Source organism: Triticum aestivum, chromosome 2B, assembly GCF_018294505.1.
Source record: "Triticum aestivum cultivar Chinese Spring chromosome 2B, IWGSC CS RefSeq v2.1, whole genome shotgun sequence".
NCBI lineage: Eukaryota > Viridiplantae > Streptophyta > Magnoliopsida > Poales > Poaceae > Triticum > Triticum aestivum.
The window spans coordinates 383,884,277-383,902,537 of NC_057798.1; positions in this window are offsets into that span (position 1 = coordinate 383,884,277).

An 18,261-nucleotide genomic window follows, 5' to 3' on the forward strand; every position below is an offset into this window, starting at 1 on the left:
GCTATGCGGAAGGGGCCATCCCCACAGTACAATCCCCACCGCGGCAACCAACGCAATGGCTACACAACCAAGAGGTTGATGACATCATGATGGCTTCATCTGAGCCTCGAGCATGTCAAGGCCGACGACGAGCCCCAGAGGACAGGCATATGGAGGCCACGCACGTGACCATCGAGTGCCGCCGCGATGACCACCGCCAGTCCAATGGGCGGGATGGCCCCAACGTCGACGAGCCTGTGCCCAGCAGAGGCGGGTACCTCCCTTTCAGGGCTGGGTGTCCTGCCTGCACCCGTGAGCCGCGGCAAGTCTGTTGGTCGTCCGCTCGCACGTTCAAGCCAGAGATTCCAGAGAAGTATGACGGGAGACTGAACCCAGCAGAGTTCTTGAGCATCTATACCATCGTTGTTCAAGCTACCGGGCGAAGAGATGAGAAGGTTTTTGCCAACTACTTCCCTTTGGTACTCAAGCCAAACATGAGGTATTGGCTGATGCATCTGCCAAACAACTCCATCTCGACCTGGGCTGACCTGTGCCATGAGTACGTTGGCGCCTTCACGGGTGGCCACCAAGAACCAGGGCGGCCCAGCCATTTGCAACTTCTCCCGTAGAAGGAAGGAGAGACTCTGCGAAAGTACATGCATAGGTTCAGCCGTGTCCACAGGAATATTCCAGATATCCACCCGGCAGCTGTGATAGCTGCATTCCAGTCCAAGATACACAAGCGTCGGATACGATCCAAGATGAACGTCCGGTTGCCCAAGACTATGAAGGAACTTTACACCTTGGTGGACAAGTGTGCTCAGGTGGAGGAGGGGAGGAAAACCCCTAGAGAAGAGGATGTTGTCAACTCAACTCAGAATATGCCGACGAGGCGACCAGTCAGAAGAAGAAGAACAAAAAGCGCAACAAGAAGCGCAAGGATAAAGCAGTACTGACAGTTTAGGGATCGGGCACGCCTAGTACCGGCAAGAAGGCTAAGGCCGAAGCCCCAGCAAGGAAGTTGCCATGTGCACTGACTGTCGAGAGGCTACGGCTGCCGATAAAGCTAGGAAAGGTGATGGGACATATTGCAAGATTCATCGGACCAAGGGCCACGATCTCCAGGAATGTCACCAGGTTGAGCAGCTCATCGAGAAGCAAAGGTTTGAATATGAGAAGCGCGATAAGGAAAAAGGTCAGAATGGCGCTGGCGGGAAGGGCCAAGGCGGTGAAGCAAATTGCCGTGGCAAGGCTCTTCGGAACCAAGGAAACCTCGCTAGGGGCAGAGAGAAGGAAGCTTGTGATGATGTCAGTGATGGAGGGGATGAAGAGGAAACTAGCGAGTAGTAATTCCAGAAAGCCACTGACGCCCTGTGCCTTGATGGAGGTGCATCTCTGCACTCCTCTCACTGCCAACTTAAACGGTGGGCGCGTGAGGTAAATGCCATGGAGCTAGCAACAGAGTCTCAGAAGCCGCTCAAGTGGTCATGCACGACCATCATCTTTGACAAAGAGGACCATCCCGACCGCACCACTGCGGTAGGTTGCTTGCCATTGTTGGTTCACCAACGATTCGCAACCTCAAAGTCACAAAGATGTTGGTTGATGGTGGGGCCGAGTTGAACCTGATTTCCCCAAAGGTTATCAGCAAACTTCAGATACCATAGGAAGAACTCAAAGTCATGGGCACGTTTCAAGGAATCAACCCCGGTAGGAGTCATCCTATGGGAAAGATCACGTTGCCAGTGACATTCGGAGGAGAGTTGAACTATCGGATTGATAAGGTTGTGTTCGATGTGGTCGACCTCCCCCTGCTATACAATGGCATCCTTGGACGCCCAGCCCTAGCAAAATTCATGGCGGCATCCCATTATGCCTACAACACCTTGAAGATGCCAGGGCAAGTGGGAGTCATTTCCATTCCATTAGACGAGAAGGACACAATTATTTGCATGGATAAGATGTACCGAGATGCAGTCACGGCAGAGGCCGCAGAAGCCACAGTTCCCCCCAAGGATATCAAATTAAAGAAGAAGGCTAGAAGGGACACCCGCAAGGAATCAGGGAAGCGTACCTCTTCAGAGTATGCTGCGCCTGTTGATGACTTGCCGGAGAGTTCCAACAACAAGAGATCCAAGGCCACCTCACCTCCTGTGAAAAAGGGCCCGACAAGGCTGGCTAGTGCTGATGGTACCTTTACTATCTGCACCACCCTTGATGACAAATAGGAAAGCGTGCTTGTTGCCTTCCTGCGGGCAAATATCGATGTGTTTGCTTGGCAACCATCTGATATCCCCGATGTTCCCAGTGAGGTAAAATGAAGCACCACCTTGCTATCTGCCCACATGCCCGACCCGTCAAGCAGAAAGTTCGACAGCAAGCCTTGGAGTGACAACAATTCATTGTAGAATAGATCAAGAAACTTGAGGGAGCTGGTTTGGTCAGAGGAGTACTACATCCAACGTTGTTAGTGATATGTCTCCAACATATCTTTAACTTTTGATTGTTCCATGCTGTTATATTATCATTCTTGGATGTTTTACAATCATTTTATAGTCATTTTATATCATTTTTTGCTACTAACCTATTAACATAGTGCCAAGTTTCAGTTGCTGTTTTCTGCATGTTTTTTTACATCACATGAAATCAATACCAAACAGAGTCCAAACGCAGCGAAACTTTTTGTGGATTTAATTGGACCAAAAGACATCCAGTGGGCCAAAGAAGTGCCAAGAGGGAGCCGAAGGTGAGCACAAGACACCAGGGCGCGCCTGGAGGCCCAGGTGCACCCTGGTGGGTTGTGCCCACCTCGGTGGCCTCCCAAACCGCCTCTTTGCTCTACAAATACCCCAATATTCCAGAAACCATAAGGGAGTCGACAAAAATCAATTCCAGCCGCCGCAAATTCCACAACCACCAGATCCAATCTAGACACCATCACAGAGGGCTTCATCATGCCCATTGGTGCTTCTCTGATGATGCGTGAGTAGTTCGTTGAAGACCCACGGGTCCGTAGTTAGTAGCTCGATGGCTTCCTCTCTCTCTCTTTTGATTCTCAATAAAATGGTCTCTTGGAGATCCATATGATGTAACTCTTTTTGCAGTGTGTTTGTTGGGATCCAATGAACTTTGAGTTTATGATCAGATATATCTTTTTATCCATGAAAGTTATTTGAGTCTTCTTTTATTTCTTATATGCATGATTGCTAATAGCCTCGTATTTCTTCTCTGATATTTGGGTTTTGTTTGACCAACTTGATCTATTTATCTTGCAATGGGAAGAGGTGCTTTGTGATGGGTTCGATCTTACGGTGCTTGATCCCAGTGACAGAAGGGGAACCGACACATATGTATCATTGCTATTAAGGATAACAAGATGGGGTCTATTTCTACATAAATAGATCTTGTCTACATCATGCCATCGTTCTTATTGCATTACTCCGTTTTTCCATGAACTTAATACACTAGATGCATGTTGGACAGAGGTCGATGTGTGGAGTAATAGTAGTAGATGTAGGCAGGAGTCGGTCTACTAATCTTGGACATGATGCCTATATAATGATCATTTCCTGGATATCCTCATGATTATTTGAAGTTTTATCAATTTCCTAACAATAATTCGTTTACCCACCGTTTACTATTTTTGTCGAGGGAAGCCACTAGTGAAATCTACGGCCCCCGGGTCTCTTCTTTATTATATTTGCCTTTGCGATCTATTTTCACTTGCTTTTATTTTCAGATCTATATTTCCAAAAACCCAAAAATACCTTGCTGCAATTTATTCTTATTTATTTTAACTCACGTTCGTGCGAGATCTATTTATCCAATCTATCATATTTTTACCCCGTCCACTTGCCGATTTTTGGCGCCGTTGCCCGAAAGGGATTGACAACCCCTTTAACACGTCGGGTTGCGAGTATTTATTATTTGTGTGCAGGTTCTGTTCACGTAGTTTTGCATGATTCTCCTACTAGTTTGATAACCTTGGTCTCCTCAGTGAGGGAAATACCTAATGTTGCTGTGCTGCATCATCCCTTCCTCTTTGGGGAAACACATACGTAGTTCTAGAAGTAATCGAAAGGAATTTCTGGTGCCGTTGCCAGGGAGACATCATCAACATCTACCAGGTTCCTAATCACAAATCTCATGTCCATGGAATTTACATTATTTGCTATTTGCCTCTCGTTTTTCTCTCCCCCACTTCACAAAAAATTGCCATTTTATCCGCCCTCTTTTTCGTTTGTCATTTTCTTCCCGGATCTATCCGTGTTCTTGCTTTCTAGTCATAATCGCTAGTATGCCTACTCCTCCATTGTCACCAGATTTTGAAGTTTCATACTTCAAGCAACGACAAGGAGAAAATTTGAAAGATGCTTGGTGTAGGCTAATGGAATCCTATTGTGTTTGCAACCTAAAGGGAGACGCAAAGATTTTGCTTCGTAATTTTTACATAGGAGTGGCTTTGCATCACAAACAACTCTTAGACTTTTCCGCTAAAGGGAATTTTATCGAGCTTGATGCTAATGCTGCCTATGAAATTTTAGAAGGAATTCTGGGGGTTCCACCTCAAAAGAAGGGGTTTTCTTTCACCCCCGAGGGATTTCTGTACAAACTTGCTGATTTGCACAAACATATGGCTGAATTGCAAAAATATAATGAACCCCTCAAACATCTCAATGGTAGTATCAATCGTATGAATACCTTGATTACTCTCTGCAATAAGCGATTGGATATTTTAAATCTCAAGATGTCTTATTTTCCTAATAATTTAGGGAAGCGTAAAGAGCCCCTGGGTTTGAGAAAGCCCTTACAAAAGTTTCCAAAAGTACAGATGACAAAACTTAGATCCTTTCTTTATGCCTAGCTAGGGGCGTAAAACGATAACGCTTGTTGGGAGGCAACCCAATGAATAAAATTTATTTTTGTCTTTTGCTTTCTTTTCTTGAGTGTTTGCACAATTATGCTACTGTTATGATTGTGTTTTAATTAGTGTTTGTGCTAAGCAAAGCCTTTAGGACCTTCTTGGGTGATAGATGTTTTGATCTTGCTGAAAAACAGAAAATTTTGCGCTCACGAAAATAATTTTCATTTTTAAAAGAAGCGTGATAAAATACCAATTCTTTTTGCAAAAGATTGATATACAAATTTCTCAAGTTGTCCTAATTTTCAGAATTTTTTTGAGTTTCAGAAGTATTCGAAATATCCAGATTGCTACAGACTATTCTGTTTTTGACATATTCTGTTTTCTTTGCATTGTGTGCTTGTTTTGATGATTCTATGGTTTTATTTGAAGAGTTTTTGTCATAGAAAAATTGGAATATAGTATATATAATGCAAGAATAAAATATGAATGGGTTTGCAACAATACTTATAGTAGTGATTTGCTTTCTTATACTAATGGATCTCATGAAGGTTTTGTTGAGTTTTGTGTGATTTAAGTTTTCAAGTTTTGGGTGACGTTGCGATGTATGAAGGAATAAGGAGTAAGAAGAGCCTAAGCTTGGGGATGCGCATGGCATCCCAAGCTATTGTCCAAATAGAAGCACGCAACTAAGCTTGGGGATGCCCGAGTGGCATCCCCTCTTTCTTCTAACGACCATCGATATTTTACTCGAAGCTATATTTTTATTCATCACATACTATGAGTTTTGCTTGGAGCATCTTGTATGATATGATTCTTCGCTCGTTTTGCTTTTTATTTTAAGTCATGAATCCTTGCTGGACAAATATATTTGAGAGAGCCAAAATTATGCCATGACTTGTTAGAATTGCTCTCTATGCTTCACTTAAATCTTTATGAGCTATGGAATTGCTCTAGTGCTTCACTTATATCTTTTGAGCACGGTGTGCTTTAGTATTTTTGAAGAAATGCTCTCTTGCTTCACTTATATATATATTTTAGAGTTAGATTTTTTAAAATAAATTCTCTCTTGCTTCACATAAATTAATTTGAGAGAAATAAATATTATGCTCATGATCTTCACTTATATTTGTTTGAGCTTATAAAAAGCAACATATGAAAATTATTCCCAAATTGATACACATCCAAGAAGGATATAATAAAAACTTTCATGAAGATCATTGGACAAAATAAACTTGATTCCTTGTAATGGTTTTGAGATATGATGATGTGATATGTGAGTCATGTTGATGAGTAATTATGCTTTAGTGAGAATATTGGTGTTAAAGTTTGTAATTCCCTATGCAAGCCTGAAAGTCAAAAGTTATGCAATGAAATTACATCCTACTTGTGGTGCATTATTCAGTGTTAATTATGCTTAATGTTCGCTTGTGAGATTTTTCGTTTCTTGGTTGGTCGCTTCTCAATCTTTTGCTAGCCTTCATTTTGCACTAAGTATGATCACTACTTGTGCATCCAAAATCTTTTAAACCAGTTTTGCCACACAAGTCCACCGTACCTACCTACATGCGGTATTCCTGTGCCGTTCTAAGAAAATATGTATGCGCCATCTCTAATTTTGAAAATAAGTTTCCATTTTGTGTGCTCGTACCGCTCATGAAACGGTAGGGGGTGGCTGGTATTTTTCCATGCTAGATGTGTTATTCTCAAGATGAGTGTTTATTCACTTGTCATTGCACGAGAGTACGACAAAGCTATTAAGGATGCTCAGTCCCAAAATGAAAAATGAATTTACTTTATGTTGTCAAATAATAAATTCCTTGGAAAGTGTTGGTATGGAAGGCACCCGTGGATACAGCTAGCCATGGAAAGTGAAAGTATGGTTGAAAAAGAAATAAACTTTAATTTCTGTTTGGGAACCGCCTATGATATATCTAGCATGGAAAATATTGGGAACTACTTGATCATTATCGTTGACAGGAAAAGCATGCCTCCCAAAATGTTTTTATCTCTATATTTTTTGCTTTGAGCTCTGGCACCTCTACAAATGCCTACTTCCCTCCGTGAAGGGCCTTTGTTTTACTTTATGCAATTTTTATTTTCAACTTGAGTCTCCATATTCTCTTATAAAGCACCAACTAAGGGGCACTATGATCATACTTGAGCATTGGTTGTAGCTAATATGCGAGTGTGTTTCATGAATGGATCAATGATTGAGCATAATGGGCTAGGGATAACTTATTTTAGCGTTGATATTTTGAAAGACATGGTGGCTTGTTAATATGCTTGAGTATTAAAGTCCTCATGTCAAAACTAGACTATTGCTTTGAACCATATAAAAGTCCAAATGACCATGCTATAAAGAAAAGAACATGTGATGAAATGTTAGGCAGTATTCCACATAAAAATTCTGTTTTTATCATTTACCTACTCGAGGACGAGCATGAATTAAGGTCGGGGATGCTGATATGTCACCGACGTATCTATAATTTTTTATTGTTCCATGCTGTTATATTATCATTCTTGGATGTTTTACAATCATTTTATACTCATTTTATGTCATTTTTGGTACTAACCTATTGACATAGTGCCAAGTGCCAGTTGCTGTTTTCTGCATGTTTTTTACATCGTAGGAAATCAATACCAAATGGAGTCCTAACGCAGCGAAACTTTTTGTGGATTTTCTTGGGACCAGAAGACATCCAGTGGGCCAAAGAAGTATCAAAGAGGGAGCCCGAGGTGAGCACAAGACACCAAGGTGCGCCCTGGTGGGTTGTCCCCACCTCGGTGGCCTCCCCCACCGCCTCTTTGCTCTATAAATACCCCATTATTCCATAAACCCTAGGGGAGTCGATGAAAATCAATTCCAGCCGCCGCAAGTTCCAGAACCACCAGATCCAATCTAGACACCATCACGGAGGGGTTCATCATGCCGATTGGTGCCTCTCTAATGATGTGTGAGTAGTTCTTTGTAGACCCATGGGTCCATAGTTAATATCTAGATGGCTTCCTCTCTCTCTTTTGATTCTCAATACAATGATTGCTTATAGCCTCGTATTTGCGGTGTGTTTGTTGGGATTGGATGAACTTTGAGTTTATGATCAGATCTATCTTATTATCCATGAAAGTTATTTGAGTCTTCTTTGATCTCTTATATGCATGATTGCTTATAGCCTCGTATTTCTTCTATGATATTTGGGTTTTGTTTGGCCAACTTGATCTATTTATCTTGCAATGGGAAGAGTTGCTTTGTGATGGGTTCGATCTTACGGTGCTTGATCCCAGTGACAGAAGGGGAAGCGACATGTATATATCATTGCTATTAAGGATAACAAGATGGGGTCTATTTCTACATAAATAGATCTTGTCTACATCATGTCATCGTTCTTATTGCATTACTCCGTTTTTCCATGAACTTAATACACTAGATGCATGGTGGATAGCGGTTGATGTGTGGATTAATAGTAGTAGATGCAGGCATGAGTTAGTCTACTAATCTTGGATGTGGTGCCTATATATTGATCATTGCCTGGATATTGTCATGATTATTTGAAGTTTTATCAATTGCCAAACAGTAATTTGTTTACCCACTGTTTGCTATTTTTCTCGAGAGAAGCCACTAGTGAAATCTACGCCCCCCCGGGTCTCTTCCTTATTATATTTGCCTTTGCGATCTATTTTCATTTGCCTTTATTTTCAGATATATATTTCCAAAAACCCAAAAATACATTGTTGCAATTTATTCTTATTTATTTTATCTCGCGTTCCCGCGAGATCTATTTATCCAATCTATCATATTTTTACCCCACCCACTTGCCAATTATTGGTGCCATTGCCCGAAAGGGATTGACAACCCCTTAAACACGCTGGGTTGCGAGTATTTTGTGTGTAGGTACCGTTCACGTAGTGTTGCGTGATTCTCCTAGTGGTTTGATAACCTTGGTCTCATCACTGAGGGAAATACCTACCGTTGCTGTGCTGCATCATCCCTTCCTCTTTGGGGAAATACCGACGTGCTGCATCATCAGTTAGCAAACCCAGTGGTCGTACGCAAGGCTAACAGAAAATGGAAGCTTTGCATAGATTTCACAGACCTTAACAAGGCATGCCCGAATGATCCATTTCCCTTGCCGCGCATCGACCAGATTGTGGATTCCACTTTAGGATGTGAGTTGCTCTCTTTTCTAGATGCATACTCTGGATACCATCAGATTTTTATGTCCAAGGAAGACGAAGAGAAGACCTCATTCGTCACCCCATGTGGCACATACTGCTTTGTGCGCATGCCTTTCGGGTTGAAGAGCGCCGGGTCCACCTTTGCAAGAGCAGTCCATATTGGTTTTAAATCATAGTTGCACAGGAGCATTGAAGCCTATATGGATGATATTATGGTCAAGACCAAGGACAGATCAACCCTCATCCAGGATTTGGAAGAGACGTTTTCTAATCTGTGCAAGATCAACTTGAAGCTGAACCCGGAGAAGTGTGTGTTTGACGTTCCCTCCAGCAAGCTACTTGGGTTCTTTGTATCCCATCACGGGATAGAAGCCAACCCCGATAAGATCAAGGCTATCAAGTAGATTCAAGCACCCAAGACAGTTAAAGATGTGAGGCATCTGACAGGGTGTGTTGCTGCACTTAGCAGGTTCATCTCCAAGTCTGCCGAGCGCGCCTTGCCATTCTTCAAATTTTTTAAGAAGGCAGGTCCGATGAAGTGGACTCCATAAGTAGATGCATCATTGCAAGATTTGAAGTAGAAGAGAAGTAGAAGAGACTTCGGTTGCTCCCACTTTGGTTGCTCCCAAACCACAAGAGCCGTTGCTGCTATACTTACCAGCAACTAATCAAGTCGTTAGCGCAGCCCTAGTGGCGCAGCGGGAAGTAGAAGAGACAAAGAGTGAAAACAGCCCAGCAAGGCGAGACATGGATCAGGGCAAAGAGGAGCATGGCAGTGGAGGCCACCTCGAGAAAGCGGAATGGAAGAAAGTGGTGTAGCGCCCAGTGTACTTCGTCAGCTCCATATTGCAAGGGGCTAGATCCAGGTACTCTGGCATGCAAAAGTTGATTTTTGGCCTCATCATGGCCTCAAGGAAACCGCGCCACTACCTCCAAGCCCATGAGATCACGGTGGTCATTCGCTTTCCTTTGCAAAGGATACTCCGAAAGCCTGAGGTTACCGGAAGAGTAGTGGAGTGGGCGTTGGAGTTATGCAGCTTTGGCCTGAAGTTTGAAAGCACATCAACAATCTAGAGCAGGGCATCGGCGGAGTTTATTGCAGAATGGATGCCAACCCCTGATGAAAATGTGTTGGAAACAGTTATTCCCGGCAAGGAAGCACCCCAAGAATGGATCATGTATTTCGATGGTGCCTTCTCCCTACAAGGTGCGGGGGCTAGCGTGCTGCTTGTTGCTCCCACCGAAGATCACCTGAAGTACGTCGTCTAGATGCATTTTCCCCGGGAGGAGGCGACCAACAACACAACAGAGTATGAAGGGCTCCTTGCTGGGCTCAGGATTGCCACCGAATTGGGAATCAAGAAGCTAATCATTCGAGGAGATTCAAAACTTGTGGTAAGACAAGTCAACAAGGATTACAAAAGTCCATTGATGGAGGCATACATTGAGGAAGTGAGAAGACTAGAGGAGCACTTTGACGGATTGCAAACAGAGCACGTACCCACTGCGGAAAACAACATTGTTAATCATCTGTCAAAGTGTGCTGCGCATAAGCTTCCTGTGGAACCAGGAACTTTTGTTCTCCATCTTACTCAGCCCTCCGTATCCCCGGCAACAATGGCCCGAAAGAGGAGGAAACTAGACTGCAGTAAGCCTCTCCCAGTAGAGCCTTTCGTGGCTCCTGGCAGGGACCCTGCCGGAAACAACTCCGCTTCGATTGCCGGGCTGCAACCTCCTGCAGGGCCACTGGTCCTCGCGGGCGAGAAACGTGCCCCCGCGAATGAGGAGGTGCCGCTAGTCCTTGTTGCCGAGCCCTAGGCTCCAACTAGGGCAAGGCACATTGTCCACTTCCTCCAAACCAGGGAAATTCCCGAAGAGCAAGAAGAAGCTGAAAGAGTAGCCCGGAGGGCCAGTATGTATTAGTTTGTCGATGACACACTATACAGAAGGAGGCCCAACGGTGTGAAATTGAAGTGCATTTGCCAGGAAGAAGGAAAGGAACTGCTGGCAGAAATACACAAAGGCATGCACGGCTCCCACATTGGATCAAGGGGTAGGTTGGGAAAGCATTCCAGAAAGGATTTTATTGGCCCACAACCCTCCAAGATGCGGTCGATATAGTCACCAAATGTGAAGCCTACCAGTTCCATTCCAAGAACATCCATCTGCCTACCCAAGCTCTTCAGACAATCCCTTTGTCATGGCCATTTTTGGTCTGGGGGCTCGATATCCTCGGCCCTTTCCCGCCAAGGTGTCGGGGGCTTTGAATTCTTGTTCGTTGGCATCGACAAGTTTACAAAGTGGCCGAAAGTAGAAGCCGTGAGAAAGCTTACTGCTTAGTCAGCTATCAAGTTCTTGAAAGGATTGGTGTGCCGCTTCAGGGTCCCTGCCCGGATCATCACCGATAACGTCACCCAGTTCACGAGCCGCGCCTTCATGCAATATGTTCATGCGCTCAGAAGCCAAGATCTCATTTGCCTCTGTTGCACATCCTAGAAGCAATGTAAAAGATGAGAGGGCGAACACTGAAGTGTTGTGAGGAATCAAGACAAGAATATTTGATAAGCTGGAGAAGTGCGGCAGGCAATGGATTGACGAGCTGCCGGTGGTTCTTTGGTCTCTCAGAACGAGAGCAAATCGAGCTACCGGGCAGACTCCCTTTTCCCTAGTCTATGAGGAAGAAGCAGTTATCCCCATGGAACTCATTTATGGGTCGCCTCGAGTGCTTGCCTACGATGAAGTAGCGCAGGATCAGTACCGGCATGACGACGCCGTGCTTCTCGAGGAGAACTGTCTCCGGGCTGCTACACGTGCTGCACGCTACCAGCAAACCCTACGTCGCTATTACAGCCGCAGGGTTTATGCCCGGTGTTTTGAGGAAGGCGACCTTGTCATTAGGCGCGTTCAGTCCGCCAAGGGTGCAAATAAGTTGATGCCGAAGTGGGAAGGCCCTTACCGGGTAGTATGAGTCACCAGACCTGGCGCATTCTGTCTGGAGACCGGAGATGGTATTCAATTGCAAAACTCATGGAATATTGAGCATCTCTGCAAGTTCTACCTATAAGGCGCGGCTGTCGGGCCCTGCCCTGCAGCCACCCTTTTGTACATGCCTTGCCTCAGTTGCATGTAACCCCTTGTACAAAGCCAGCGCAGACCCTAAGCAATAGAGAAATAAATGAAGCACTGGGCCCCCCCGACAAGTTGCATGCATGCATAATCATTTCATGAGCATCGCATGTTCATATAGATAAGATCGCATGTGGCATCATCTTCATCTGCATAAATTGCAGGCTCTTACCAAGGACTTGGTCTCCAGGAGGAGATGGAAAGATGAGCCTACACTGTGATCTCTGGCAAGCCAAACAGATAAGTTCTTTCTCTTGTTCATACGTGTTCTGTAAGTAAAGACTCGAACGTTGTTTTGGTCAGGATGGTCGTAGTGGCCTTTGGTGAAAAAAGATTGGCGGGGGGCTGGTCCCTCTTCATGATTTGTGCCCGGTAGGCCTAACTCCCTAGAAACAAAACAGAGGGTACCGGCAGGGTAGTCTGCCGGGGGAAACTCATTTACTTTAAAATATAGAGTCATCCCACCTCTGCATGGACATATACATGCATGAGTCCCCGGCAAGGTTTATCTTTTTCATTAATATGCTAATCAAACAAGTACAGACCTTATAGGACACAAACATGGATTCAAGAGATTACATTATTTGAACTAATATTTGGCAAGTGCCTACAGATTTAAGATTGACAAAAGATCAGTGCCCCGTGACGCCCTTTCTTGCCCCTCTCCTCCTAGGCACTTCAGTAGGAGGTGAAGAAGGCAAAAGGAGTGCCTGGGCGGAAGCCTAGCCTGACCTTGTCGGGTTCCAGGAGGGGTATCCCGGCGGGGGCGGGAGGGCAGAGACGAAGGCGATGGTGAAGAGATCGGCGGAGGTGATCCGTCAATCGCCACCACCAGGGCCAGCAGGACACGACAGGGCTAATAGAGTTGCAGCCCACTAGGAAGCCTGTCGGGGTCTAGCTGGAAGGCTACTAGAGGAGCCTGAGGCACCACCTCCACTCCTACTCCCAACTCCTCGGCAAATCGCCTTGCCGGAAAGGAGGTGCGGATGAGGATGGTGTTGCCGCCGCCTGAAGGTGACGGTCGGGCTGATGCTTAGCCGGAGTCAGACGCGTCGCCCTCTCGGTCGGTGCCGTCATCATCGCCGTCACTGTCCTCCTTGTCGCTATCGCTCGAGGAGGATCTTTCATTGTCGGTCGAGCTCTTCGCGCAACACCCTAAGCGAGCACCCGAGCTCCCAAAAACTTTGACGAAAAGGAAATTGTCCTCCATTAACTTAAAATGGAGGACATGCCCTTTCCACAAGCTATGGGCTCGAGAAAAAGTCTTCCAGCCTCGACGGAAGTACATGACGTGAGGGGCGGGGAAATCTACATCCACCCGTATGTTGCCATTCCTGCAGCCCCTCATGTGCAGCCTCAATGCATGTGGTTGTTCGAGCTCCATTACCCTTGCAAATGGAGTAGGGAGGCGGCCGTGCGGAGGCTTGTATAGCTTGATGACGAACTCCAGAGGCTAGTATCCAATGTGGCCCTCTAATGAAAGAGGAGCATACGATGGGGGCACGATCAGGGCACCTCCCCGTCCTCCTCCCCCTCGGGCACCATGACGACGACAACCTCGTCCTTCCCCTCCCCCTCTCACGGCGGTTTCCGCCCCCGCATTGTCAAGGGGAGGAGGGATACATTATCGAGCAGAAGCCCTCGTCGCCGCCACTGGAGCTCCACCTCGTCCTCGTTCTCTCACCATGGAAAGCAAAGAAAATTTAAGGAAAGGGAGAAGGAGGGCGTGTGAGCAAACGCACCGCTCCCGCCCCCTTTTATAGAGGGACGAAGCGGGGGACTGGCTTCTTATTCAGGAAATGGCCACCCCGGTCCCCCAATACGACTTCCCCGCACCTCCAACGGCTTGGGGAATCAGGGCCGACCTTCTGCGCCAACCAATGACGCTCGGTTTTCTGCCATGGCACCTGTCCCCGTGCCATTCGCATCCGCCACCTACCCTATGCAATGCATGTGGGACACATGGCGGATGCAACCGGGGCTGGAGGCAAGTGGGATGGCAGTTTTTGCCCCGTGATCGTGGGATGTGGGTGATCCACAAGCCACGATCTGGATTTTCCCATAACGTTCAGCGTGACGCGCGGAAGAACCAGAAACTGGCCTAGGTTCAAGTTAATGAGGAAGAAAATAAGATCTCAAGGGGCCAACCACTTCTACGCCCCTGCCTATGCACTAGTTAGGGCCTGCCCCATGACGCCCAGCAGCGCAGTCGGGCCAGACCCGGGGTCTCCTGCGGTGCAACTGAACCTGGGTCCATTGCCAGACTGTGCATAGGCCCAAGAGCAAGATTACAACACCAAGATTAGATCAGAACACGAGGGATCAGTTCTCTGAAGGATCAAAGTGCAGATCAAGAAGACCAAGACTAGCCAGAGAGACAAGACACAACTACGAGAAGAACCTCCCTTTCCAGGCAGGCGAGCCTGGAGAGGATGGGGTTACCCCGGAAGCAAACCTCAAGATCGCCCTGGCAGGCCTGCTGGGGCTCACGGAGGCAAACCACTCCACCTCACGACCCCACATCGACGCACGTCATCGATCAGTGCGGGGTCAAGCTCCTAAGTGACTAAGTGGCTGCTCCCTGCCACATGGAAGCCACTTTCTACAGAGAATACCTCCAAGCGACATCCGTCCTGAGATGTGTCAAGCAAGCAGGCACGAAGCTGGCAAAGCAGCCTGGCAGGGCCTGCAGGGCAAGCTGTGATGTGACACAGAGCAGCGCATTTAATGCGCTCTGTCAGCCTGCAGAGTTAGGTATGATAGCACTGTTTGCTATCTAATCAACATGTAAAGATTGATTTGCCACTATGGTGACCCCTTGATCTATAAAAGGAGGCCCATGGCAATCGTAGAGAGGATTCAGACCCCCTCACACTCATACGCGTGTAGCCACTCTCGCTCTGAAGCAACCTTGCAGGGCAAGAGCACTGCGCTTTTCCACCATTAATCCACCAAAGCAGGAGTAGGGTTTTACGCCTCATGACAGCCTGAACTGGGGTAAAACTGCTCGTGTGATCTCTGTCGTGCCGTGTTACGCTTCTCCGCTCTTTGTGCAATGTGCCCATCCCCCCACTGAACCAAAAGGGGCTCTTTTGCCCCATAGGTGGGTGTGGTTTCCCACGACAACCATACAACTTATACTGGGCCCCAGGGCCAGGTAGCATTCAGATAACGTCAGTCCGAACATTCACTCGGATAGAAGCATTCCACTAGACCGAACCCGTCGGCACTCGGACAAAGAATACCAGGAGACTCCCCAGAACCACAATGGGCTGGACGTGCCTTCACCCTCATCAAGTGTACTTAATACGCTCATTACAAGTAACGATCGTCCTTAAACTCCCCAGAGCCTCCGTCTGACGATACTGGCCTCTCTCCCTCCTCTCTCGCCTGCGGGCGGCCAGCCGCGCCTTCCCTCTGTCCCCGCGCCCGTCCCCCTTCATCCTCCTCCTCCCCGCCGCTGTCACCGGTGCCCGCCTCAGGCCTGGCCCGGGCGATGTTGGTGGTGGCGGCCCCTAGCCCTTCCCCGTCTAGGGTTTCTCCGGCGCGGGACGGAGCGGCTCCGGGCGGTGTCTTCAGGCGGCGGCGGTCCTGCGCAGCGGCGGGGGCGAGCTCTGGGCGGCGGCGATGCAGTTGGCGGTGGGGCAGCGCGGCGGCGCGGGCTGGCGGCGCCCGCCCGACCCAGATCTGGGCCCTTCGGGCTCCATCTGGGTCAGGGCGGGCCGACGATAGGCGTGGCGTCGGCGTGGCCTTCAGGAGGCGGTGGCGAGCGCTGATGATCGGCGGGGGCTGGCAGTGTCGATGCCAGCTTGCTACAGCATGGCCGGCAGGGCTTAGCGGGCCCGTTTCGGGCCTGGCCGGGCCAGGGGTGGCCTGGTATGCCCCGCTGCCGTGTCCGGACGGCTACCACGACGGTGCCGGAGGCGTGGGCCTCCCGCATGACGGCGGTGGAGGTGGTTCCCTCCCACTCGGTCTTGATGCTGCTGCTCCCGTCGCTCAGATCTTCTCTCCGCTCTTCTTGGCCTCGTGGTGGTGTTCGCAGCGAGACAGTGTTGGTGGCGGCGCAACCGTGGTGGCGCATTGTTGGGCGGTGGTTTGGCTGGTCGGCTCCGATTGGCTGGTGGGGTTTGGCGTGCGGGAGAAATCCTTGCTGGTTCGTCTGGCTCCGATGCGGTGACACCGGCGGGTTCCACTATCCCTTCTTGGAGGGTGTCGGGAGTAGCTATCCCCCACCTCCCTCCGCGTACTAGGGGAAACCCTAGGACTTGTTCGGGAAGCAGCGTCGTTGGTGTCGCATCCCTTCTTGGAGGTGCTGCTTAGTTCGCGGTAGTTCGGAGCCTCGGGCTGTGGGGGTTTGTTTCCGGAGGGTGCAGCGGCCGCGGGTCATCCGCGCTTTGTCGAGCTGCCGCTGTTGGCATTTCTTCTTCTTCTTTTTCTTTGGGCTTGTTGTGTTGCTCGCCCCAGCATTGCGTTGTGTAATTGGTGGTTTGCTTTGGAATACAAAGCGGGGGGAAACCCTTTTTGGTAATGGCAGCTTTCATGGGGCGGACTATATAAGTCTCCCACCGGCTCCACGACAAGGTTTCAAAGTCTTTTGTAATCCATACACTCTAATCAATCAGCTCCCGAGCAATGAGAGTCGGGCTATTACCACCACCATGAGGGTCCTGAACTCGTAAATCCGTGTGTAACAACTCCGTTGTAGCTAGGCTCTTCCCTCTGATGTTTTCTGGAGCTACATCAGTATTTCCCCAAAGAGGAAGGGATGATGCAGCATAGCAACGGTGGGTATTTACCTTAGTGATGAGATCAAGGTTATCGAACTAGTAGAAGAACCACGCAACACCATGTAAACACCTCCTGCACACAAAGAACAAATACTTGCAACCCGACGTAAGAGAGGGGCTGTCAATCCCTCACGGGTAAAAAGATAAATAAAGTTGAAGTAGATTGGATAAATAGATCTCGCGGGAATGAGAGACAAAAATAAATAAGAATAAATTGCAGCAAGGTATTTTTGTATTTTTGGTTTAATAGATCTGAAAATAAAAGCAAATAAAAATAGACCGCGAAGGCAAATATATTAAAGAAGAGACTGACTCCTGCCTGCATCTACTACTATTACTCCACACATCGACCGCTATACAACATGCATCTAGTGTTTTAAGTTCATGGAGAAATGGAGTAATGCAATAAGAACGATGACATGATGTAGACAAGATCTATTTATGTAGAAATAGACCCCATCTTGTTATCCTTAATACCAACGATACATACGTGTCGGTTCCCCTTCTGTCACTAGGATCAAGCACCGTAAGATCGAACCCATCACAAAGCACCTCTTCCCATTGCAAGATAAATATATCAAGTTGGCCGAACAAAACCCAAATATCACAAAAGAAATACGAGGCTATAAGCAATTATGCATATAAGAGATCAAAGAAGACTCAGATAACTTTCATGGATAAAAAGATAGATCTGATGATAAACTCAAAGTTCATCCGATCCCAACAAACACACCAAAAAAAGAGTTACATCACATGGATCTCCAAGAGACCATTGTATTAATAATAAAAAGAGAGAGAGGAAGCCATCGAGCTACTAACTACGGACCCGTAGGTCTACAAAATACTACTCACGCATCATCGGAGAGGCACCAATGGGCATGATGAACCCCTCCGTGATGGTGTCTAGATTGGATCTGGTGGTTCTGGAACTTGTGGCGGCTGGAATTGATTTTCGTCGACTCCCCTAGGGTTTCTGGAATATTGGGGTATTTATAGAGCAAAGAGGCGGTGCTGGAGGCCACCGAGGTGGGCATAACCCACCAGGGCGCGCCTGGTCCTCCACGCAGGCCCTGGTGTCTTGTGCTCACATCGGCCTCCCTCTTCGGTACTTCTTTGGCCCACTGGATGTGTTCTAGTACAAAAAAAATCCCCAAAACATTTTGCTGCATTTGGACTCCGTTTGGTATTGATTTCCTGCGATGTGAAAAACATGCAGAAAACAGCAACTGACACTTGGCACTATGTCAATAGGTTAGTACCAAAAAATAATATAAAATGACTATAAAATGATTGTAAAACATACAAGAATGATAATATAACATCATGGAACAA